General features: G+C 41.4%; 1 long non-coding RNA gene across 1 annotated transcript; it reads right to left on the bottom strand.

The window, feature by feature from the left end:
• Nucleotides 1-17: 17 nt before the first annotated feature.
• LOC115403128 (uncharacterized) lies at nt 18-26,491 on the bottom strand. The gene is made up of 3 exons (XR_003933185.1): nt 26,415-26,491; nt 9,104-9,110; nt 18-28 (listed from the first exon to the last, which is right to left on the bottom strand). It is a non-coding gene; the product is annotated as an uncharacterized LOC115403128 (long non-coding RNA).
• Between the last annotated feature and the right edge of the window lie 631 nt (nt 26,492-27,122).

A 27,122-nucleotide genomic window follows, 5' to 3' on the forward strand; every position in this document is an offset into this window, starting at 1 on the left:
TGGCACTGTGGCATATTTTGTTACTGTGCTGAATTTCTGGCCCGTCAGAAATAGGACAGAACTTCAGAGTTTTATATAAACAGGTTTAGTCACCTTTCATGTTGTTTGGAAAAAGGTTTTAATGAGTCAGATTTTGAGATTGGGGAGGAGTCTCTCAAACTTCACGACTTTAGACTAACAGTTACTTGGCTTGATGCATTTTAAAAAGATCTGACATGTCAAGTTAAAGAAGCAGAGCAGGGTATGGGCACTATAGGAGCTGACTGACCAACAGTAGTGACTTGTTTGATTGATATGATTATTGTTTAATGGGAAAGTCAAGGGTCAAACACATCAAACCAATGAAGGAACTAAACAAACTGTGATGGTTTCACCGAGTTTGTCTGGATAGATTTAAGCTGTTTCAGCTTTGAAGAGGAAAAGTAGAGGTGAAAATAGATGGATGAACTTTCACTGTTGTTTGTTGGCCCGAGGATAAAATGCATTCAGACACTCTGGATTATTTTGTAGCATCTTTTATTGGCAAAGAGTTCACAGCATAACATTTTTTTTGTGGAGGAGACTTTTTTCTCTCTTTTTTTTTTTCTTTCGCCTGAGCCAGAAAATTAGTTTTGAGAGCATGAAACCTCAGAAATTGGCGAAGTAATCACCGAGGTGTTGGTATTGATTTACAAACCCACACAGATTTATTGTGGACATTTTGAACCGTGGTCCATTAAAGCTACACTGACAGGAGTGGAGAGCATTGTGGTGAAGGCCTAGTGAGTCACACTATATCAAACTACTTCAGTAAAAGTCTTTTTTTCCGAAAGAAAAATGTGATTTATTTTGAGCTGATGAAGAGAATTTGTACATTTTATGAACATTTTGGACAGTGGTGATGAAATCCAGATACTGTAATAATAACAGGTAGTCTAACTCCATATAAAAAAACTAATGAAGCTGTCATATTTGCATGCATATTTCAGAATTTTGGCATTTTGTGTTTATATTGGTTATCGTCTTGTAAACCAAACCACAAACTCAAATATTTCACATTTTCCAGGTGTTTCAGCTGCAGTCTTTAAAACCCCAAGTCTCTTTTTTTTTTTTTAATTCCAAAATGTTCTATTGTTTTATCCTCAGTCTTGACAACCATGAGATGATTTTATATTATTTTTTTCACGGGTCTAACAACCAAACAAAATCTCGCTGGAGGTTAATTTGTTCCCTCTGGAGCTTAAGAGCAGACTCTTTCATGTCTCTATCTTTGCACTAGTATCAGTGACTTTCCTTATTTATGATTGTCTACTTTCTGAGAGATAATCTGCAGTAAACAAACATTTTCTTCGGTCTTGGCTCAGCAACACAATGGCTGGTCACTCTTTTCTTTCATGGTATCGTTTCTTTCACCTTCCTGACAGCAAATGTGTAGCATTAATCTGTCTTTTCAACAACTTAATGTGACAGAAATCCTAAGGACTCAGTTCCAGAGATGGTTGCTGAATATAAAAGTTGTGAGTCTCAACCACTTGTGGACAATACTGGTCCTTAAGAACCACATTCCTGCCTGCATTCCTGTCATTCTGCCCTTACTTCAGCACACCTGATCCTAATGATTGCCTCACTATCAGACTTTCTGCAGAGCTTTGCCGTGATAGCCATTCAGTTCAGGTGTGTTGGAGCAGGTCAGTGTTGACAAATGCGTGACTCGAAGTCTTGTATAGTTGGTGCTTTGCTGTAGATGGTGGTTACACTATGAGTTTGAACTGAAACATGGCGAGGCCTCTTTTCAATTCTAAAGCCTCCAACTTTGTATCAATTTACATAAGTTCATGGTTTTTAATCCAAACCACGCCTCCATCCATCGTCTATAAAGCTTAATCTTATTCAGTGTCGCGGGGTTGATCCAGTCTCAACTAACTGTGGGTGAGGGGCAGGAAACACCTGCACAGGCCGCCAGTTCATCACAGGGCAAACACAGACAGACAGAACACTGACACACTCACATTCACTCCTGTAGGGCAATTTAGAGTCACCAATTGACCCCATGTGCATGATGAAGAAAAGAAAGAACAACTTTATGAGGATAGAGATAATAAAATAAGTAAAATATATTGTTTATTGAGAAGTCTGAGCAGTCTTTAGTCTTGTTGGGTCATAAATCCTTTCCATTCTTTTTCAGATGATAATGACCAGATTTTTCTTGCCTTAATGTAGTTGTTGAAGAGTCAGTTGCTTTTCCCTAATGTTTTTTATTTGTCTTTGGCTCCTTGTGCATCACACATTCTGATGTGAATGGGCTCTATGCACAACTCAACCACTTCCTGAACTTCAGGAGGCTCCTTGTTTCCTGTCTTTCATGATAAGACGAGCTGATTAATGCAGGTGTGTCTGACTATTACTGTTGTGGTTACAGAGGTCAGACACACCTGGATTAATCAGCTCGTCTTATCATGAAAGACAGGAAACAAGGAGCCTCCTGAAGTTCAGGAAGTGGTGAAGTTGTGCATAGAGTCCATCGTGTAGCTGCAGGGTTTTCACTGTTGTCTCTACATAATGCGCTTTTCTGCAATTAGGGCTGGACGGTGTAACCTAAAATTCATATCACGGTATAAATTAAATCCCTTCACGGTAACGGTATAAATATTGCGGTGCAAAACCTATAATGGAAGTGTTTCTGAGTGGGCTTTGTAGTTGTTTAATTCACCTGCCTTTGCACTTCAAGCCACTAGGTGTGCTGTTGGCATGTTCAACCTTATTTTCACACAGACACCACAGAAGGATGGCCCTGTTGATGTTTTTAGAAAAAGAGTGTTTAGTCAGCTATTTGTGCACCGGAAGAAGCCGTAACATGTTGAATGATGCAATGCACCGTTTTTCAGTAAAAGAGAAGGATTGAACCATCGTTTCAGCACATTTTATTTACGTAGTAGTGGCAGTTAAACTGTATCAGGTGAGATGACGGTATAGCGGTAGAGTGCAAATCTCTACCTTGGCCCAAATTCATATAGTTTCTACCGTCCTACCGTGTATACCGCGCAGCCCTGTCTGCAATGCATTTTTTCATGCATCTAAAGTGCTCAAAAGTAAGAATTTATTGAATGATTAATAATCACAGCTTTACAAAGCTAAAGCTCCCCTTTAAAGTTTGAGATTTGTATGCTGTTGTTAAGCTTTCAACCCAAAAGATTTCAATAAACTCCCCATGTTGTTTTATTCATCCTGATCGCGCAACACTGGTCCAGGTCAAGGACTACAGAATCTGGTGTCTGCTTTTTACAGATGATGTTATCGTGTTTATCAGAAGTGGGGAAAGGATGGAATGTAAGATTGACAGGGAGATCAGTGCAGTGTCTGCAGTGATGCGGTCATATCGGTCCGTCGTGTTGACGAGGGAGCTAAGCTGAAAGGTGAAGCTCTTAATTTACTGGTCAGTCTACGTTCCTACCCTCACCTATGGTCATGAACTTTGGGTCATGACCAAAAGAACAAGATCTTGAACACAAGCAGCCAAAATGAGCGTCCTCCGTAGGGAGGCTGAGCGCTCTCTTAGAGATAGGGTGAAGAGCTCAATTTAAACTGGAAGAAAACTTCAACAGAATCCAATTTAACGGTTCATGCCGTGTGCCCCAACAGGTTAGCATAAAAGCAGGACCAAATGAACAACAGACAGGAAGCTAATCATCCTAATCTATAGAGCTAATGTCATCAGGATGCTGCTCTGCATTACATCTGACATACAGATACTGCCCCCATCATTACTCATGGTCAGGTTCACAACAAATGATTTAGGAATAACATTAAAGTAACAAACATTCATCACTTTGCTCAATATGAACCGATGAAAGGGTCTGTCTGCTCTCCCTTGAAAGATGAAAATCACACAGAGCTGGTCTCCATGCTAAAAGCACATCAGCCTGATCACTGTCAAAAAAAGGGAAAGATCTTTTTACATTATTAACATAATTAGACAGTTAAAAAATAGACGGCGAAAACGGGAGCAGTAGTTTATCCAGTGAAACATAAAATGAATGGACTTGTGAAATCATTGATGTAATTATCCGAAAGGTTGTTCTAATTTCCTACATCTACATATTAATTTATTAAAATCCGAACTGTTCAGCATTAACAGCTGCTGCCAGCAGCTCATTTAAATCGTTTTTCTCTCTACATTTGGATGGGCACTCAGACTTCACATACATTGACAGTACGGCAGCTTGAAGTCGTTCTGTTTGGTCTCTCCTCACGGTAACCTTAATCCCCAATGTCATACAACCTATGAGACCAGAAGGCAAAGTCAAACCTCCAGGGACTCCGCAGGCCTGATAAAAAAGAAAAAGGCCAATCTAATAACTGTTGTCGTGGTTACTCCTGAATTTGATCTGGGCTGGTCCGAGCAGCTGCAGGCTCGTGGGAAATAATTTAATTGCAACCTGTGTTTGTGAGTCTATACAGATCTGCTGCTACATGTACTCCTGGGATGACCCCAGAAAATGTGAAAATAACAATGAAATTTCAAACTGCAATAAAGGTAACTAGGCTCCGTGATATTAAGAAAATATGCAATATGCTACAGTATAATGCTGTCTGATGTTGCAATCAGAACAGTATCCCCGGCTGACAGCCCTGTTTGAACTTTTAAAAAGGTGGCTTCAGGGGTTTGGTGAGGTTTTTTTTTTTGCTCTTTTCCCATCCAAAATACTGTGCACAGAAGAGAAATGTTCACTCACTGGGGGTCACTTTCTAATCAAAGAAACTTTTTTATGTGTGTATCAATCAAAAATCTCAACAAACAGATCCAGTTTGTTGTGTTTTGGTCCTGTCTCTCCTGCAACCTGTACCTGTTATGACAGATTGGACATTAATATATTCCATTAGTCACTTTGTGCGGAGTTCTCTCTCTTACCCAGGAAGTAGTTGTATCGTGTCCAGAGAACAGTTTGCTGGTGGGGTTAGACTGGGTGCAGCCAGGAGCCACATGTGGGTCTTCTGAAAAATATAAAACTGCCAAAATGTGTAAAAGGTTAAGGTTACCATGTGTACTGTGACTCACACTGCAATTAAAGTGATGTGTTTCATGGTCTATTTTCTCTCTGATATGAAGTAAACCTGTCGATCCCTTTAAAAAAACAGTGTGTTAATATTTGTCTACATTGCAATTTTATACTGAGTAAAAGTGATGGAAATGGGATTCAAAGCCAAGTAAAACATATCTCGGATTGATGGGTTTTTTTAGATTTCTGTGGGGTTTTATTTTCTTTCCTCACATTTTGGCCATCGATCCTATATTTTTGTTGCTCTTTTGGTCTTTTCTTATGTTTTCATTCACTTGGTTTCAAAAAAAGTTTTGTTCTGAGTCAATAAGTCAAGCCGATGCCTAGCATGCAGAATTTTTGATTGTGACTGACATTGTTACAAATTTGACAGGTCATCAAGTTAAGTCACAAATGTTGGTAACTTGACCAACAGAAGGGAAAAGAGCAGTTTTGAAATGTCATCTGAGCCTCAAGGCAAAAAAAAAACAAAAAAAAACCCTGACATATTGCTTTAAGTGAGGGGCAGTTGCTGTGTTTGAGTGCCACATGGCAATGGAGAGAATCGGCACAATCTTATCTTTGCTATGCTCTGTGACTGATTCCCAAGTGGTATACAGAGTGTATAATGAAGCTGGACCGTGAAAACCCACAGATGTTATGGTGAGCCACATTGCCAGCGGTTGGCAGAACAGCCTGCTGCTTGAATTGTCCTACTGTGTGTGTGTGTGTGTGTGTGTGTGTGTGTGTGTGTGTGTGTGTGTGTGTGTGTGTGTGTGTGTGTGTGTTTTGTTGGGATGTGTGGGTGTGGGTATGAAAGAGTGAAAGAAACAAAGCAGCAGAGGGAACCTACTGGTTTCAATGCGCTCTGCCATGTGTTGGTGGAAGTGGGGGAGCGTTTGTTGATGAAGTGTTTTCGACAGGTTCCTCCAACTGCACGTCAGGATGCTCACAACCTGTGTGACACCTTTCTTTGTACTTTCCTCCCACTTCCTGCATGAACTCTGCTGCAGTCACTCCACCATGCAACACCGAAAGAAAAAAAAAAGTTTACTCTGTATATTTACCATGAAACGTTTCTACAAGTCAAAGTACAGTTTAAATGCTGGATCACTGTGTTGTTTTCTCCAGTGAGTAACTCTAAATTGGATCAACGTGGGATGGTTTAATTATACTGATATTTAGGTTGTCACTTACATTATTAGCGGTCTACCCTTGTAGTAAAAAGACCCTGGTCTTTGTTACTGTCAGGCATGATGTTTTTGTAATCCAAATTAAGTGGGGACTGTAGGTTTTCTGTTGGTGTGAATGTGCGCTGGTCCACATCTCTGTGTTTGCCTCGTGATGGACTGATGTCTGGAGCAGGCATCTCCAACATGTCGCTCGTGAGCTACCTGAAGCTTGCGGTGCCTTCGCCAATAGATTGTGAAAGGATGATACATTATTTTGCCTCTGAGTAAAAATGGCGAACGGGTCAGCATTTTCAACCAGTCAAAATCACAGGCGGTAAGACGTCTGAGCAACTTTTGACCAGCCGATTTGTTTATTAACTGTCACACATTTGTGCCATGCTGCTATTTGTCATTGGAGTGGAGGGGGCAGGCCGGGGTGGGGGCAGGTGGATGACAGCTTCCCATGTAGCCAACTGTTAGCATGCTACCATAGCAACAATGGCAGCATTAGGGAGCGGGCTGGCCAGTGAAAAACAAAAAGCATATTCTTTCCACGAGGAGTGGAAAACGGGCTTCTGTTTTACCAACATGAACGGCAAGTGTGTGTCTGATCTGTGGCACGAGCCTGGTAGTCTTTAAAAAAATGCAATGTCGAGCGTCATTTCACTAAAGTTCACAGCAACTTCTCCCAGGACGTTCCATCAGGAAGCATCCTCCATAAAGACAAGGTAGAGCAATTAAAAAAGAACAACAGTCTGTTCACTAAATCAAAGAAGAAAGCCAATGGAAAAAGCCCTTCAATGATGGCGGGATTATTGAGGAGGCGACGACTTCAGTGGCAGAATCATTTGCGGACCACAAAAATAAAACGGCAATTCTTTCTGCTTTTGCCGACGTCCAGCTTGGTGCGAACACTGTGTCATGGAGGATGAGCGCGCGGATGTGATGAGACAGCTGGAGTCGGACCTGAACAGGTGCTCCTGGTTCTCACTGCAGTGTGATGAGTCTGTGGACGCCAGTGACACAGCACAGCTGGCCGTTTTCATACGGATGGCATTCAGTGATTTCTCTACAAAAGAGGAGTTTCTGATGCTGCTTCCACTGAAAACCACCACAAAGGGAGTGGATATTTACAACGCAGTGAGACAATACTTCATTGGAAAAAAGCTCCCATTAAAAAGCAGGAGGCCGTGATGACTGATGGAGCTCCAGCCATGACAGGACATCACTCTGGATTTGTTGCTCTCTGTGAAGCAGACCTGGACTTTCCTAAATTTCTGAATTATACCAACAAGCAATTTGCACAGAAGTCCTGGGATTTGATCATGTTATCTGTCCTGTTGTTCAGATAACTTCGATTCACACGAAGACCAAGCAACACCGGAATGTTCTGCAGAATCCGGTGACGACCTCCTTCACACTGAAGTCAGATGGTTGAGCAGAGGTAAGATACTCGAGTGCTTTATTTCCTTGCTTGATGATATCAAGGCTTTCATGGAGATGAGCGGAAAGGATGCTACCTTGTTAAATGATGCAGAGTGATTGTTAGATCTGGCTTTGTTGGCAGATGTGACTGAAAAAAATAAACTACTTGAACCAGCTGTTGCAAGGTAAAGACAAAAATGTAACTGATATGATCAGTTCTGGGCGTTCAGAGTCTTTTTACATTCAGAAAATGGAAATCAAAAGATTTGAGCACTTACCCGCTGTTGCAAAGATGCTGTAGAGCCATTCTGGAGTGGGAAATTTGTTTAAGGAACAGGGATATAGTGACCTGTTGTCCAAGCTGAGGTGTGGAGTTTTCAGACCGATTCTGTGACTTTGACAAACTGAAACCTTGGGTGACATGTATTGCCAACCCTTTCCTGGATGTACCCGTCGGTGAACTGCCAGGAGAGTTGGCTGAACCATTCTGTGTTGTTCCTGTGGAGATGGAGATGGAGGTCATGAAGTCTCCAAAGTGATGTCCGGCTAAAATCCCAGCAGCATTCACAGCATTTCTGGAGTTTGGTTGAACCAGACAATTACAAAAATTTCACCAGGCTGCACTGAAAATGGCAGCTTTGTTGGGTCAACATATTTGTGTGAATCAGCCTTTTCAGACACGAATGCAATAAAATCAAAGTTCAGAAGCAGACTGACAGATGAACATTTCAATTACTGCCTCAGAGTCAACCTGAGCAGATACACTCCTGCTTCCAGCTCTCTAGTTGCATCAATGCAGTGCCAGTCACTCACTGACTCAAACTGTACAACAAATGGGTGTGACCATATGACGATATGATGTTTTGATTGCATATTTTAATGTGCAAAAGATGAGCATAGTCACATATTTAGCGTGCTGCTTACTTTTCTTTGATTATAATATAGAGGGATCACTTGTTTACCAACAGGGCGGAAGCACGCACAACTTGACTACAAGAAGAGCTGCTTCACTGATTGCGTTGGTAGCTAGCGATGTTGTCTACATTCTCCAACAGTTTATCACCTAGTGATAAAATAAGTTATGCTGTTACATTACCATTGGTGAATAGGATACGCTCTAATTACGCATATATGTCCATCCATCCATCCATTTTCTGCCGCTGGTCCCTTTCGGGGTCGCGGGTGGCTGGAGCCGATCCCAGCTGCTGTGGGCGAAGGCGGGGTATGCCCTGGACAGGTCGCCAGTCTGTCGCAGGGCTGACATATATATACATACACAGACATACAACCATTCACTCACACATTCATACCTAGGGGCAATTTTTTTTTTTTTTTTTTTTTTTTTTAGAGTGACCAATTAACCTGACGTGCATGTTTTTGGACCGTGGGAGGAAGCCGGAGTACCCGGAGGGAACCCACGCACACACGGGGAGAACATGCAAACTCCACACAGAAAGGCCCTGAGCCCCGGCCGGTATTTGAACCCCAGACCTTCTTGCTGTGAGGCACAAGCGCTAACCACTGCACAACCGTGTGGCCCGCATATATGTTAGATGCCAAAATCATTCCTACCATAGCCTCCAGGCCACTCCTTATTGTGGCCGTTCCGGAGAAATAACCCCCCCGCCACACACACACACACACACCCCAAGAAAACAATGCAAAATCCTACCAAACACCCTCAATCACTAAGTTTCAGATTTAGGCTGGACTACTATTATATACTACTGTTCATTCTACTACTAGTATATGGTGAAAGCGGTATCACATCGCTACTGTTGAGCAGTTAACTTCACAAACATCCTTACATTCTTACATTCTTGATAGATTCATGGGTGAACCTAAAACGCCCATGGGTTTGGATATGTCTTTAATGTGCTCTCGTTTACCTGCTGTTGGCAAGATTAAGATCCTGAAACTAGTTGGATAAATCAATGTAGAGGCCGGCATAGAGGCCGGGTGGATGGAGGTTTAATTGTTGTGGTTGAAAAAAGCCACCTCCATGACCAATAAGCCACCCATCCCTTTAACTAACCCTAACTGTACACCTAATCCACATCTGAGATCTGTGTCAACCAATGATAAGCAAACAGCATGGAACTCCAAAGACATGATTTCAGCCTTTCACATGACCATGAGACACAATCGTATTCAGATAAATGAGAAGTATCCTTTTGCTTTGCAGAATGATTTGAGTTCTGAGGCGGGCGAGGAGCATTTGTACTGTGTGGGAACAGTGTTACAAATGTTATCGACATGTTGTCCAGGGAACAGCAGTGAACCTGCTACATGTTATTTATCAAAGAATCATGTGGTCTTCAACCGCTAATGTGCTTCAGATTCTCTGAGGCCTTTACTGTTTTACCCCCTGTTTTCTATGCTAGAGATTTAGACCACATTTACATCACAACTCCTCATGTCGAAACACATCGTTTTTTGTTTTCAGAAATGTTTACTGTGGCTGTGTATGTACAGTAGTAACATTTGATAAAGTCCCATTTTCCTTGTTTTCACTCAGATGGACTTGGAGCATTTTTGAAGTGTTTTTCAAATATTCCGTTTTCAGTGACTTTGAGCACCATTGTCACATAAAAGGACATTCAAAACACAACTAAGGTTTCCCGTATTCACTTGATTATGTTGTCATGTAAACATACACCTGAACACGGCCTTTGTGCTTTTGCAATCAGCTGTTATCTGGTGGATGCATCACTGTTGTGGGTTCTTCTCCTGGGTTGTCTTATCATTATGGATTTGATCAACTCACTTATCTTTTTGTATTTACATTTATCAACTGCTCACACATTACGACACCCACCACATCATTAGGCATTTAAAGGTTATTTTAGTACTACTAGTAGGAAATGTCTTTTTTTTTTTTTTTTTTTTTTTTTTGGGTTGTTGCCGTTATTTGAATCATCCAGACCTGTGCAGCCGTCCCTGATCCATCAGAACTTGGTCACAGTTCATTACAGGACTTTTGACATCTACCTAGAAATGTATTTGCATGATCATATTCATTCCTTCAGCCCTGTGGACTGATTTTATTTAATATTCAGTCTGTTTTAGGCATCCACATTTTTTGATTTGTCTATTTGCCTTGTTTTCAAGGATAAACTGTTAAAATTGGTTGGTCCTCTCACGTTAAGATGCTTTCAATTTTGTCACTGTTCAAAAATTAACCGGTGAGATTGAGGTGGTGGAGGTTTTGGCTCCTCTTGACCTCACAGAGCACAAGCAAAGTCAAAACTCATTAAAGACTTTGACTCTAACTACACATGAATTTCTAAAGTGTTATTGAGGATGACTTTGATTCCCCCCCGAGTCACAAAGCTGTGTGATTTAAAAAAAAAAAAAAAGCATGTTTTCTTTTCAAAATGAATCACTGAGGACATCAATATGATGGTAATTTCTTTTTCCTCAGCTTGATCTGATACCTTTTTAATAAATTTTGTAATTTCCTTCACTACATTCAAGTGTTTGGCTTACATGTCAACTTCACCATCACTCTGTGGAGGAATGACACCATGCAACACCATCCTCAGTTCATTTTGATTTAAATGTATTATTTTTTTTCCAATAACGACTGCACACAACAACACATTATGTTAATTATTATCAGGCAGCATCTGCTGCAGACAGCATGCATCAGAACGCAGGACGGTGCAGGAGTCATCTACAGTGGGCCTGAGCCTGCAGTGGCAAGTCTGTGGCGCCTAAAGCATGAATTCTAATAATCCCAGAATTTCCTCTTATTTTGGTTTATAACCAAAGGCCATGCAAAGCTAATGACATTCCCATCTGCTTCAGCTGGACGTCGTGTTAAGCTTATTAGCAAATATCAGCAGGCTGGCACACTTTAACTAACACGACGAACACAGTCAACATTATATCTGCTAAACATCAGCGTGTTCCCAGCACTCTCATGTTGCCCAAAGCTTGGCTCAGCCCCATTTATCAGTAAACAGTTGCCTCTTTCTCCCTTTTATTTTTTTATTAAGAGAATATCTCTCGTGTGCACGCTGTGGATCATGCGTGATATTTAAGCAAATGTTTATTCATTGGCTCATAGTAAATTACAAGATTTTTTTTTCACAATACGGTAGGGGTGTAACGGTACACAAAAGCCACGGTACGGTACGTACCTCGGTGTAAGGGTCACGGTTCGGTACGTTTTTCGGTACAGTGGGGAAAAAGTAAAAAAAGCTCACAAATGCACCAGAACATTTTTCCCAAGCTTTCCCATGCGACACATTATTGGCCCAGTTTACATGGTGTTTTTTCAATCCGATTGTAAACAATAGTATTAAACGCCAGTGTATTCATGTACAGCATAGAAAACATCCACGATGAATCCTCGTTTACAAGGACCCTGTGACATGCGCACAAAGTCTCACGAGGAACTTGCAGGTCTTCCTCTCTGCAGCAGCAGTCCTCAGCGCCAAGCAGAGAGTTTTTATCTGCTGATATCTGCTTAAATAATGTCCCAAAATCTCCATGATATGCTGCTGAAGGAGCAGCTGCTCCCCTGACCGCAGCACCGCCGTGCGGAGCAGCACGTCTCGGTGTGAGCTCTGCGCCGCATGCTCATGTTTCGAATTAACTGGTGCCCATGTTAACTTGTGACCAATAATGACTGAAACATCTAGTCGTTCTGACGAACGTCGGTTATCGACAGTTACAGTGAGTGTATACGTTTAAAGTCTTTTGTGAGTCTTACTTTAACAACTGCTGTAATCAGCATGTGTTTACACAGACCTCCGCTGTCATTCGTTAACACGGGAACCAGTTAATCCATAACACCAGCCGGCGATCGCTCGTATTCTGCTATGGAGCTCTTTATACAACTAGCTGCTGCGCGAATTGGTTCCATCTCGCCTCTCTAATGTTTTTTATGTCGGGGTTTTGTATTAAAAAAGTGTTTTTCCACCACCGTGGCGTTCTCTGCTGGTTTTTTGACTGTGCTGCTTCCTGTTTACTGGCACGTCACACGTCACTCCGTATGAGGGAACGCACGCGGAACAAATACTCTCCCGTTTAATCCGCTCCGCCACACGCTGCAGCGCTCATTCCGCTTGGACTTTCTTCTTTGTTTGTTCATGTTTGGACCTGCTTGTTCTACTTCTTCTTCTTCTGTGATAATGGTGGTTGCCGGCAGCTTTTAGGCTCATTACCGCCATCTAAGGTTGGAATTTTTTTTTTTTTACTCACTGGTGTATTCGTCGTGTGATTGTGTGTGCCGAACCGTGACCCGAATACAAATACCGTTACACTCCTACAATACGGTAATTCAACCTACTGTGCATATCATCCATTCATGCTCTAAGTCAAAGCAACTCACAGTATTCATACAACGAAGTTTGCAACCATAAATTTATTTTATTGGGATTTTATGAGATCTGCCATCTCAACGTGTTGCATAATTGTTAAGCAGAATGTAAAGTATTTGGGGTTTTTTTCTTTCTTTCTTTTTTTTTTAACAAATGGATTGGAAATAGTGTGGTGTAAAAGTCTTCATCCCCACTGAGTCAACACTTTGGAGCCACCTTTGCTGCAGTCTCCACCAGGTTTGCACATCTGGAGACTGATGTTTTTTCCCATTTTTCTGTAGAAAAAATAGCTCCAGCTCAGTCAGACTGGTTGGAGAGCATCTGCGAGGAACAATTTTCAAGTCATGCCGAAGAGTTTCAATGGGCTGAAGGTGGTACACACTGTAAAACGTTTGACAATCACTGCTCTTTCCCTTGTAGCTCTGGCTGTATGCTTTGGGTGGTTGTCCTGCTGGAAAGTGAACCTCAGTTCTATTGCCAATGTCTTTTAAAGACTCTAACAGGTTTCCTCTAAAGACTTGAGACTGGGGTAGAGAGTCAATGGAAAGGTTTAGATCAAAGCATATGCATGTGTTAGAAAGACCATTTCAAAGTTCCAACCGCAAATCTATGACTTGACTTAAAAATTACTGTTCACAGATGCTCTGCAACCAGTTTGACTGAGCTGGAGCTATTTTTCAAACAATAATGGGCAAAAAATACAGTCTCTACATGTACAAAACCTGTTGTATATACTTGGAAATACAAAACTACCAATGTCTGTCATGTGGAGTATAAGCTGATGACAGCTGTATTAAAAAAAAAAAAAGGTCTGGGCTGTAAAACCGAGAAGACAGTAAAATGTCAAATATATTTGAGAGGACCTGCACAAGTGATTAATCGTTTCATCTCTGTTTTGTAGTTCTTGTGACCCCGATCACAGATGCAGTAATCTAATCCCTTGTTATTATAACTATTGATTTTAGCCCCTTTAACAGCTACACTATTTTTTTTTTTTTTTTTTTTTTTTTTGTGCAATCATGTACGACCTTTTGCTGAAGGACAACAGCAGTCTGAATGAGGTGAATCACCCCGTGCACACACAATACACACTCACTGCTGGTGCCAACGTGCTTTAGATTTGAATAGATAATCATACGTGGCACTCTTGTCATTGTCAGGTGGATGAATGGGAGAATCAAGCCAGTATTCAGAAAAAAGGTTCCCACTCTGAGCAATATATGACGGTAGTGACAACGAATATGTTATTGATATTGTGATATAGTCACAGTTCTCCTAGCTTTAAGCACAAAAGTAACCGAGTCAGGTTTTGGTAGACTGCTTCTTTAAAAGGAAGTGATGTCGACTGCTTCTTCTTTAAAAATAAGTGATCTACATCACAATGCTATTTAAAGACGGCTGAGATCAATCAAAAACTACATTTCCCAGAATGCCTTGCGCCTACTGGGCATGCACAGTTTGAGCCCCGCATCCACGAGTCTTCTCAAACGTAAACAAAGCCTGACTGCTCATAAAGTGAATATGAACTCTCATCTTTGAAGCGCAACACTTGAAAGTAGATCGACACCATGCACCACGCCGCTGCCAATGTGGTAAGTCACCGAGCAATAACAACAAACAGGTTCGGGCCGCCATTAGCACCGCTAGCCGAATGCTAACGCTGCTAGCCGAACCGTTGAACGCCTACAACTCCCAGGTTTCTTACCCCACTACGTGCTGCAACGCTCAAGCAATAATCAACACTGGCCCGGCGAGGCGCACATCGAAGCACATAAATAACATTATGCATGCGGCACGCGCATGCCGCACAGGCACCCTGTCGGCAGGCCTGCCCAACTATGTGAAAGACTGCCCTATCGCTAAATGATAAAGAATCCTTTAAAAAATTCCTCGATTCAGACAGTGATCCGGATCATCACCAAAATTTAATGGATTCTAAGTTAGCCCAAGACCCACCTTTCCACAAAGTTTCAGTGCAATCCGTCCATAACTTTTTCCGTAATCTTGCTAACGAACCAACAAACCGACGTGATTTCATAACCTCCTTGGCGGAGGTAATAACTTTGCTTAAATTGTCTGTATGCCTTTTTTCTCATGGCTCTGCTGCCTGGTTTGTGAAGCCTTTCAGCTTTTGCAACAGTGCGATTAGAGTACAACAACATAAAAAGTGAGGATTGTTTTAGACCTCATTTATGCCACATTTTCAAGTGAAAATGAAAAACACTTGTTGCATACTCAGAGCCACTGAAAAGACAACTTTAAGAAAATGGCTGCCAAGGTGAAACTTTTTGAAATGCACTGAATCCTTAAAACTTTCTGACTCTTGTATTTTTTGAGTTTTTGTATGTATGCATAGGGTTTTTGTGTGGACTTGTTTTTGCATCTGTGTTGCTCTTACATTCATGTTGTGGCTGTAGCATTCATGTTGTACTTTTTTTTTTTTTTTTTTTGCGCTGTGGTAACCTTTCTGAGCCATTGCACATGACAAGTATGACTTTGCACAGTGGGTGGCTTCCAGAAACAAACAGACGTGACAGACACGTTAACACTTACAATGCATGTACACCCCCTCTGAGCAGAGCTCACCGATTCTCTCACACACACACACACACACACGCCGTCTCGCCACTATTGTGCCTCTGTTACCATCTCTGAAGCATGCACAGGGGCGCAACAGCGGTGGAACAAACTGATTCCTCCCTTTGTGCCACTCAAACAAACCGTCGGATGGAGAAAAGGGAAAGACGGTGGAGCAGCCACCATCTGAACTGGCTGTGAGATGAGGGATTTATAGTGAAGTCACTTTTAACTAGTGGACATAAAGCCTTTGTATGAACAGATTATAACGGTATATCACCTTTCATTTCATCAATAAATACAGTACTGAAGGGCATTTTTTTCTCCTTACTGTGGTTTTTGTAGTTGCAGTAAACTATTTTCCCATTATCTTACGTGAAATGACTGTTGGCGAATAAAGTGTTAAAAAAAACCGCATCTGTGGGACGATCTGTGGTGAAGGAGAGAAGAGGGTGGGATGGCGGGGGTGTGGATAATTTTTCCCATCTGCACTCATACAATCAAAACTTTGGAGCATCTTTTTAATTGGGTGTTTTGAGCCATTCGTGAGGCGAGACGTCGGATGAGCTCGCCCGTCTATCCCGAGATGAGCTGCAATATGTTTCAGCCAGGCGCTCACAGCTTGTTACCCAATCAGTTTCCATCTAATCTCACGGCTCACCTCTTATCCGTGTGAAATCTCTCTGTATTTAATTCTCATACTTGACCAAATTTCCAGCAAGCGATGGCACATCACTGTGCAACACACATTAATGAAGGATTTTCTTTCCGCCTTACTCTAAAAGAAAGTTGAAATTTAGCGTGACTCCTGTTAACTGAGGGCCCCAAAATTTGATTGCATTGCATCTAATTGTTGTGATATTCCATTTATAGCAGCAGCTGTCAATCACTCTGCTCACACCAAGCTCCTCTCCTGTCCTTTGATTTTTTTCGGTGGCGTGATTTACTTCCACATCTAAATTATGCCTTTTTAGATCGAACTGATTTGCTGTCTCTTTTATCTTCTTGTTTCTCCCCGATTGAAAAGCTCTTCCCTACTTGTCCTTTTCCCTTTGATGAACTTTGTGCAGTTACTTTAAATAGAGACAAATTGCTGGTTATTGTCTCACAAAACTGGAAGAGTTTTAGTGTCTAGACAGAATTTCTTATGTGCCCCATTAAATCAGCTTCAAAGCCAGCGATCAAAGCCAAGACGGAGAGACTGGACATTACTCTGAGTCAATCATGGAGGTTCACAGAGTCCATTCACATTCCGGTTTATCACAGCGTCCGTGGTCCAAGGAGCAAATACTATTTGAAAGCACCCTGTGTCTTTGCCCATATACAGAGATGATCCATAATACATAAAAATGGACAAACTCATGAATTTGAATTAGTTTGTCAAGACCATGATAAACTGCAGTCTCTCTCAGTCACCTGCAGTTTTTGTGGGATGTTTCTGCTTCCAGTGGTCAGTATCTGCCTAAAGTCACCCAAGGAAGGAAAGGAAGTAAATCGGCAATAAGATCATGAGCACTCAAGGTTCACCGATGCCCTTCAACACTTATTAAGGTCTCACCTCAACACCCACAGGACTTATTAACGGAAGTTCCCAGGTTTGAGTCACACTGCTGACAGGTCACCAGTGCTCCTGGCAGGTATGGCTAAAGGTAACTATGAACTGGATGGGTTAAATGCAAAGAAGCTATTTCCCCAAGGGGATTAGAAAAGTTTGCTTTCTTTTCCTTTCTCTATTTTTTCCCCGAGGAGTTCATTCCTTGATCGGTCAGTTCTGTTTTGACTACAGATGAAGGGCTTACACAGTTTTAGGCAGATGGTCATGATGTTATTTCTGATCTGGATTTTTTTCAATGCAGAAACGGTTTCCCTGCTTTCTGAAGCCACTTTTTTGATGCTTACTTTCTAATTTCTGCTATACAATTGCTCATTTTTAGTTTAAGTTCAGCAGCATAGACCCTGCCAATCAAATGTAGTTGTCATGGAGGCCTTTGGGGTCTTTTTTTTTTTTTTTAAGGTCTTCTTGTAGTTCTGCTTTTCGCCAAGGACAACTGTGTCAAACATAAAGCCAGTGGACCAGAATTGGCCAACAAGAGACTTCAATCCGGCTGGCCAAGCCAAGCAAATTAAAAACAAATTCAAATTCATCTTTGTTGAACAACATTTTCATCATTAAAATTAGCCTTATGTTAATCATTGTTCGTAGTAATTGTTTGGTTTTATGAAAACGTAGACATTTCAATCATGTATACTCTGTGGCACAGTAAAGATAAACTTTCAATTTATAGGTTATTGTGGCAACGTTTTACTGGACTGGACCTCTGAAGATGAAATTGTGCTCTACGTTGCCCCTGAACTAAGATGTGTTTGACAAAATCTATTGAAGTATATTTTTTATATTAGATATATTTTTAGATATTAACATGATTTATATTCACTATCATGATTTTTAACTGTGATTATGATGATCATACCATTTTTTTCAATGATAACTTGATGTAACATGAAAGAAAAGCCAAATATGCTGTTTTTGGCAGCTTTTGCCTTGAATTCGGCTTTTCTTCCACAAAGCTGTTCCTATGAAAATGCTCTATGTGCAAATGAGCTTAAAACCTCGGGGCTAAAGCATCACTGTTAAGTGAGTTGAGCAGACAACCACAACTCATATGTTATTTATTCATACTTTATTTACCCACAAAATGTTCACTGTCATGTTCCCTTTTTTTATTTGATGTGATTTCAGTTGATTATTCATGAAATTACAGCAGATAGAGGGATTAGCGCTTGGTAAGTAATAACAAATGTCAGACAGCTGAAAATGCCTCAGGTTCAGATTGCAGAACGTGTCTTTTATGTGGATTTTTTTTGGGGGGCCAAAACACTAATTACTTCTTAGGGTGATTAGCTTAATAACCACACTATATCCGGAAGAGGTTAATAACAGTCTTGATGAAATCATAACCGCGGCTTTAGCTCTCTGTCCTCGGCCTTAAAGAAGCATATGTGGGCTGATGTACAAGGAAATGCTGCAAGCCCATATTACATCTGATCTGCGCTCCGCCATCACGTTCGTTCAGTTTTTCCAAGCGTTTTGACCTTCTGTTCAAAGATTTAACAAACGGCTCAGCAGAGCTCACAGCCTGACAGCGAGCGAGTGCCCAATGAACCGTGATGCATATTTAACGGGATCCACCAGGCTGCAACATCTCCGCTATAAAACCGCACTCCACCCGAGCAGGCACTCGCTCCCAGTCTCAGGTCTGAGTGTGCAGACAGCCTCGATTATACGCACCATTGGACAATCCGCCGCACATCAGACACTGCTGCTAATGATAATGAAGGATTGTTCCTGTCTCACTTTCCTTTCAAGCACTTCTGCCAAATTCTCTTTAACAGGCAGCGTTCTGGCAACAGCGTATTTGTCCGGATCAACCCAGGAGGTTCTGAGGGTGATCATTCACTCTGGAGTCCTTCGCTCGCCCTGCGCAGGCTTTTTGATTGAGTAATTAATGAGAGTTAGTGAATTGAGCTACCAAGGGCTTTCCTCCGGAGGAATCAAGAAGACACTCGACAAAATTGACGGTTTACTTGGGGGCACCGTTACATGTTGGACCAATTAAAAATATGCTAAGCGCAGGCTTTATAGGAGTCCTACTCAGATTTCTCTCGGGGAATCAGTGGGATTTCATCATCACCTGTGGTAATCAGTGATTTGAAGCCAGCAGTGTGGGTCATTTTTCTGCCCACATCTCAGTTATAATTACAGTCACAGTCATTCTGTCCTTGTGTTTTAAAGTGGGTGTCTGGGCTTTTTCCACCAGAATGCCTGCTTTTCACAACTTCATTTTCTATAAGCTTAACAATAAGTGACTTACATATGTTAAAGGTGGTATGAATGTTTGTACTGACTCTATGCAACAATTTGTTCATACTGGGTTTCACACCTACAGTAAAGCATACGTTTATCGTTCTAATTTTGACTATAAACTCACCAACCCACACCAGTGCAAACAAGTTGAATCAAAGAAGGCCTTTTTCTGAATAAGTTGTTAAATCTGCCCATTTTTAAACCAAGGGTAAGCTGTCACCATCAGTGTGTGAATGAGCATATGGATGTGAATGATTGTGGAAACTATTTTAAGGCTGTTAATGCAGAAAAAGTGAAGTCTGTTTACCACTTGGTACATACTCCAGTATCATTAAATGAAGACAGCGAACTGCCCACTCCCACCACCCTGCTTTAATGTTTATCTCATCCAAATAAGGATTACATTGAGCGGCGTTAATGATTTCCCATTATGCCATGATGTGTTGTGCTGCTGTGTAATCTTGATTTAACAGTGAATCTGTCATGACTCAAAGAAGTCATGAAGGAAACTAGTAATTACGAACGTCTGGCAAAAATAACAAAAATTTGAATGAAGTTGCTGACTTTACCCATAGATTTTTTTGTATCGAGTGTCCCATTCATCAGACATCCACAGTACGTTTCCCTCTGTGCTGAAGCAAAAACAAACATTCCAAATAAAGAGTTAAGAAATATCTGAAATGTCTCAGAATAAAACTCAACACTGCAAGCAACACAACCTGTCTGACAAGCGCTGTTTGATGTAACACTTTGATGAGAGCCACATCTTTATCCCATCTTTCTGCTTACGGATTAAACAACAGATAATATCTAATGCGTAAGATTACAGTGTATCTGGGGTTTGGCGGGGATTACAGTTGTCACTCTGGAGATACGACATGCACCGACAAAGTAAAAGTCTTGGCATTTCCATATTTTTTTCCCTCCGTTGACCAGGCTTGTTTATTTTTATATTTCTGTGAAACAGTTTGTACTTTTTTCACCTTTTCAGCACTAAATGATCACCTTTGACGAGTTGTGGAAATCAGTTACAGTACATAGATTTGTTGCTTCAGTTATAGAAAGGTTAAAAACCGAAATAAGGAAACTGTTTCCATTACATTTGAAATAATCTAAGATCAGTGCCAAGTCCATCAGACTCATCTGTTGTCAACCTAATTGAATGGATTTTTATCAGATCAATAGACATACGCCCACTGGAGCTAAATGATCAGAGCAGAGGTGTCGAACTCGTTTCACTTCAATAACCCATTGTGTTTAACTTTAAAGTTTCTATATTTCCGCAAAACCAATTATTATCAAAAATTATTACAATGTCAACATAAAGTCAATATTAATGATACTTTCTGGTCCAAAATACAGTGAATTGTGAAGAAAACTTCTCCTATAGCTGTTACCTCTCGTTTTCATGGAAGTTTTTACCATTTTCTTGGTGATTTGGAGGACTGGAGTGGAGCCTCTTGTGGGCCGGTTTTGGTCCATGGGCCTTCTGTGATTATTTCCTAGATGACGTGTGGTCGCCATTTTTTTTTTTTTAAACAATGTTAAAGCACTTTGAAGCACTTTCAGCCACCTCTATGCCGTCTTACAGCAGTGACGACAGAGGCACTAGCTTGAGCATCACACCCAAGGACGCTACTACAGATGAGCAGGCACAACCGGGGCTCAAACGACCAACCTTGCAATTAAAAGACAGGCCACTCCACCATCCAAGCTATAGCTGCCTTTAGTGTCTTTTGTAACCCTGATTGAAGGATGGAGGAAGGCAGGAGAAAATTACTCAGCAGTATGGATTCAGTGACAGAGGACGGGATGAAACCGATGTTCTGTCAAGATGTATCGAGTCTGGCAGTCGTCGATTTACCACTAGGTGTGATATCTCAGTTTTTCTACTCATGTTAATATTTAGGTGTTCACATTCTGAACCTGACTCGGTAACGGTCAGTTTTCATTCGTGAGCCAACACGTCTCCACCATCTTAATATTTAACTTCATTTCTTATTCTTTACCATCACGGTTAATGTCTTGACAGTTTGCTGTGCGAGAGCATCGTAGGACTTCTCTTGTCTCCTGCTCCACACAGACACTGCCACAGTAACTCAATTCAATTTCAGTTCAATTCAAAACACACCCATCTCAATGCACATCAGTGGGGAAAAACCTGTCAATTCTGTCTGAACAAGCAGATAAGGTGGTGGAAAAGAGAAACTCATTTTTAACAGGAAGAAACCTGCAGAACCAGGTTCAGAGGAGGAGGCTTTCTGCAGAACCAGACTTAGAGGTGGAGACTGTCAGCAAAACCTGACTTGAGGGCAGAAACTTTCTGTACAGACAGGGAAAAAGTGTTGATTACATGTAACGTTGAAGTATGACTGTATGGGCAGTGAAATAGGAGAGAAGCTTAGTGTAGAGTATATTTCCCAGCAGTCTGAACCTACAGCAACCTCACTAGAAAAGGGCGAGTTTGATTAAATAGAAAAGCCCTAAGCCTAACCTTAAATGTGTGACATGCTAGTTATTATCATAACCATGGAGAGTTAGTTTTTTTTTTTTTTTTTTGCTCACTCACTGGTACTCCATTTACATGACAAGATTTCAAGTGACCACAAGTTTTGCATTTAAATCCTGATTCATCCATCAGCTTGCACAACATGCACAAAAGAATTGTTGACCACGGCAGTTGTACGCAACCGCAGTAGCAGCGTTTCTGCCATCAAATGGAGATGGAGCCCAAGAGTTCTCAAAAACCTTCACCTTGGGAACCATTTTTTTTTTAAATGATGCATTTTCAGTGGCTTCAACCACACATGCCATATGCAGTACATGGCCCCCCAAAAGGAAACAAACATTTTGCGTTTCCACTTGGAAAAAACATGGCCTGAGTCATCTAAAGGGAGAGGTGATCCTGTTTATCCACTTATTAATGAGACATTTAAGAAGTGAAAATCATCCATAGTAATCAAAACAGGTGGATGAAGATGACACGAAGAAGCACTTTCTGTCTGTTCTGTCTAGTTCTGTCTTTTTAAAGTGGTACATTATGGATATCTTGCCTGAAAGAGTAATTTCTAAAATGAAGCTGTTTGTCATCCCCTCCAGATATCCAGCTTTGACAAGAAATCTTTGCTTCCTTTATCTGGTTGGGAGTTTGTATATTAATCTGAAAACATAGCAGCGGTTTGGTCATTTTTCATTTCACATTTCATTATTATACTTAATATACCGACAGATATCAGTATTGACTCCATGGTGTACTCATTAGTCAAGTTCTTTTTTGAGTATTGGGAAGAAAAACATTTTTTTTTTTTTTTTTGGGGTGAGTAATTTGTTGCACTGCGATAGTGACAAATGCAATTGTTTTGTTTTTTTTCCAAGTGTATCAAATCGTTTGTATAAACCGTCCAGGAGTGATCGATATGAATCAGCCTGCAGCTTGATGATCCACCTCAAAGCACACACTCTCAAATAACTATAGCTGCCCAGCTTTGTGAAAATAATTAGCTGGGCATGCTAGCACAATTGTCTCATCAGCTCAGAGTTCGTCCAAACACGTTTTGTATTAATTCTGTCAATCCAAAGCAATCTCACAGAGAGTTTATTCTATTGTGTTTCAGCCACTGAAGTGGAAAACACCATGGGGGGTGGCGTGCGCATGGAAAGGACATCAATTATAGAAAAGACGGATACAGTCTAGCTGGTGGCACCCGTGACAGATGTAATAACGTGTAAAAAGTTGCTCTCAGCAACCACCTGGAGGTGAAAGGACCCTGTCAGTGCAGCGTAATGGGGGACCTGCTGTTATTGCCCGTCTGTACTGGCACTGACCCTGAGCACACAAAGCCCCGTGGACTGATCCACTTCAATTAGCTAATTGCTGTTGAAGGCTAATTCACTCCGCCGTGCCACACGAGAAGCACATCATCTTGATATGGTTAAGTGACTGGGCCAAGCCAATTAAAACTTTGAATGGGACAATGTGACAATATGTGATTGCATTGTTGTGAGGCTGTAATAACCCATCTCAGCACGGTGTGGGCAGAAATTCGTAGGTTAAAGGATGGAGTGGATTATGTGGAGGCTGAGGTCTTATGGCAGCAAGTGTGAAATTTTAATCCAACCCAGAAATGCAGTGTTTTCTTCAAATGCATCCACTGTATTCCAACTGATTGTGAACACATAAGCTTGAGTGGTGAATGATTATGTGCAATCACACGTATTTTGGAAAATACCACACCGTGCAGCAGACTTGAATTCAGGGTAATTATGACATTCAGTAGGTGAAGGGAATTTTGCACATCATACTGAGTTTTGATCAAGGTTGGTACCCGATTTAGAGCTCGGAAAGCTACAGACATTCTACATTTTTTAGGTTGAACAGTTTTTACATCCCCTTATACAACTCTTTTGAAAAGTTGAATCATAAATCCTTCAAAGAAAACAAAATGAAAGCTTTGCATAGTCCGAGTGCAGTCACCTCGTAAAGTCTCTTCCAAACCATCTGAAGCTGCATGTTATTAACATTCTGTGCTCAGAATGTCACTGAGGAATCAACATGGAGAAATTGGATGCCATCTATCCTGTGTGCACTCTCACCTGAAGACCATTACCCATCATGGGATTAGCCTTCCTGATTATTTCCTGTCGTACAGATCTGTTTGCGTACATTGTTGAACTCCTGCAATCTTACCAATAGGATGTTGACCTGTTCAGATTCTACCCTGCCTTTCACCCACTGTTAGCTGTGATTGACCGCAGTACCTCTCAATCATTACTAGGGGGTGCACTTCTGTGTGGAGCTTGTGTGTTGTCTTTGAGCAAGCATGGTTTTTCTCCCACAGTACAAAAACCTATGTGGAGCATTAATTGTTGACCCTAAATTACCGATAGGTGATGGACTGGCAGCCCCTCCAGAGTGTACCCTGATTCCACTACTGTTTGCTGGGACTGGCTCCAGTGCACCACTGCATCGTATGTTACAAAGCCTTGTAGTATTTTTGACTAGTTTTATAAATTGTTAGGCACAAGCCCTGTTTCTGACACTTGTCAGTGCATGGAGGAGCTCTTAGAGAGCTGGATGATCCGACCAAGGCCCTTATGCTCAAGTGTCCATCAAAATCTACATTTTACTGAGTTTCCCTCTTGTTTCTGCAGTAACACCAACTTTGCAACTTCTGCAGGCTTAAGTGGAACTTTTTAATAAGGTGCTAAACAAATCTGTTGAAGTCACCTTGTGACACGTAAACACCGAGTGGGGAAAAAGAAGGAGCCTCTTCATACACCCCTTTGCTTTCCTCTTCCTCCATGCTCTTTTATCCATGTGGTGTTGTGGCAAGCCACCTCTGCTGCATGAACTGCTTCTTTTCAACCCTCGGCAGCCTTTCATCTCTCCTGGAAAAGTGAGTGCCTCCCGTGTTTATCCCTGATTCAAGCGGCACGAGGAGTCGGGGTACGGCGGAGGGGTATAAGGGGAGGAGGATGCACAGCGGCAGACAAAGAGTTGGGTAGATCTGAAGGCAGTCTTTAACTGACAAAGGCCTCAGCTTACTGCATATCTGTGACATTAAGGATTAGCGGCTGAGAGACAGAGCTCTGCCTGCACTTGTTAATCTCTCCCCTCCCTACATCACTCACTCAACCTCATTCTCTCCGTCTCCCACTTTCCTCGCCAGACGCCGCTTCTGCCCCAACTTTAATTAGTTTTAGCGCGGATTGAAGGAAAAGTTGGCGCTTTCTTCAGGTGATAAAACAGTAACTGCCACTGAGCTTAGTCAGGGTTAACAGAGTTGAGGTCAAGTGTGGACTCCTGGGAGTTTTGATCAGACAGCAGCACTGAAGAGCAGACTGGAGGCAGAAGGAAAAGTGGATTAAAAGAGACTGAAATTGGCTGTCTCACCTTTATGTCTTTATCATTGTGTTTCAAGTCACAAAATGCACCTTTCACATTTCCATCACTCATAATTGCAGCAGAAAAGTTTTTCTTACTCCATCTAAAAATGTACATTTTCTCGTGAAACCGAGCTTGAAATTCACCTGCTAATATATTCAACTTAGTTCTTCACTTTGAAGGTCCAGCTCAACGAGATGAGTAATAGTTTTGTGATGAAATAGCCATCTGGACATGGCTGCCTACTCATTAATTATGCAAAGGGGTGCTAATCAGAAATAATGGGCTTCTTAATTATCGTCCTAACAACAAAGCTATAGAACAGGTGACCAGCGGCAGCTTAGCACCTGGACGTTCGACCACATACAGTTTGCACCAGCAAACCGCAAACTGACATAATGAGGTTGACAAACTGTCAGCGATTAATGAATGGTGCTGAAAATTGAGTTAATTGTCTCACAGGTGTCCTGGAGGTGCTGCGTTTCATCTTATCAGTGTGTCACTTTCTGAGAAAACCCAGCTTTGCTCAGCGACTCTGATTTAGGTACCTCACGCAGTGCAGGCACATCTTTCTGTATCAGATTCATTATTTTGTTATTTCATGTGCTCAGCGAAACAAGATGTGCTTACCATGAGGTTGATTTTTGTTTCTTTGAGAGTATTGCTTTAAAAGAGCTTATTAAAGTACTAAGACATACCAAGAGCACATGGTGTGCTACTGCTTCTCAAAGTCATTATTGAGAAACTACAAAGTCTATAGTGAGACCAGTAGGTACTTCATTGTTACTGAGAAAGTAAGGATTCATGTCAACAAGTGGAAGTTACAACAACTTGGACGACAGCTTTTGTGTGTTTGTTAAACGCTCACAGGGTAACGTTTTCCAAATAATGTCCATTGACGTAGAAACAACAAAAATGCTGAAAACGATGTAGTTAGTATGCCAGGCCAGGCTCACGTTCTTTCTTTTTTGCAATGAAACCACACACACACACACACACACACGTGCACAGAAAACCACACTCAATAACTATTAATAGCAAAAAGTTGCATCTTCATTAGCTCTGAACACCGCTGTCGTGCAAATGGTATCAAAAATGCAACAAAGCTTTTACATTTTCGTGGTCCTTCGCTCTCCTCAGCAGCACTGCTCAGCCGTGAGCCTCCATTCTCTGTGACACAGCTTGGAAAACTTTCTCATTCTGAACGACATCGTCCAGCTCTCGCTGAATCAATCTGCACCTCATCAGAAGAACATGCGTGCTGAAATAAAAAGCAATAAACAAATAATAAGATAACTGAACAACCACTGTGCAAAGTGGCACAACAACAGAGGGTTTATGATGAGCAGTTTAAACATGGCTGCGTTTGGCAAGAGTGACGATCGTCTCTAGCAGGGTTGTAGCTCCTCCTTATGAAACTCCTACCAGTGTGCTGGAAACTGCAATGGAGGAGCGACAAAAAATGGTCAACAAGCCCATACCGTACCGTACCAGCACATAATGCTCAGTGGAAATGAGAAATTTGATTCCCTGAAATGGTTTCCTTGTCAGGTAGGCAGGCGAGTAGTAAGTAGCTAAGGCGGTAGGTAGGTGTGTGAAAATGGCTCTTCAGATCTCTTTCTTGATCCAATATTAAGCTCCGTCAGAACATAAAGCTGTTTGAAGCCCCATGGGTCCAGTGCAAACTCCCAGTGTTTAGTCTTGTATTATAATTAACAATTAAATAAACAGCAATCATATTGCATTAATGTCACCAAATGTGCGTAATAGTGAATGTCATATCAAGAGAAAATGTAACCTAAAGTGACAGTGAGTGTCGGGTCTTAAGAAAGGACAGTTCACTGAGACACACTA

The sequence above is a fragment of the Salarias fasciatus genome, chromosome 16 (assembly GCF_902148845.1).
Source record: "Salarias fasciatus chromosome 16, fSalaFa1.1, whole genome shotgun sequence".
Lineage (NCBI taxonomy): Eukaryota > Metazoa > Chordata > Actinopteri > Blenniiformes > Blenniidae > Salarias > Salarias fasciatus.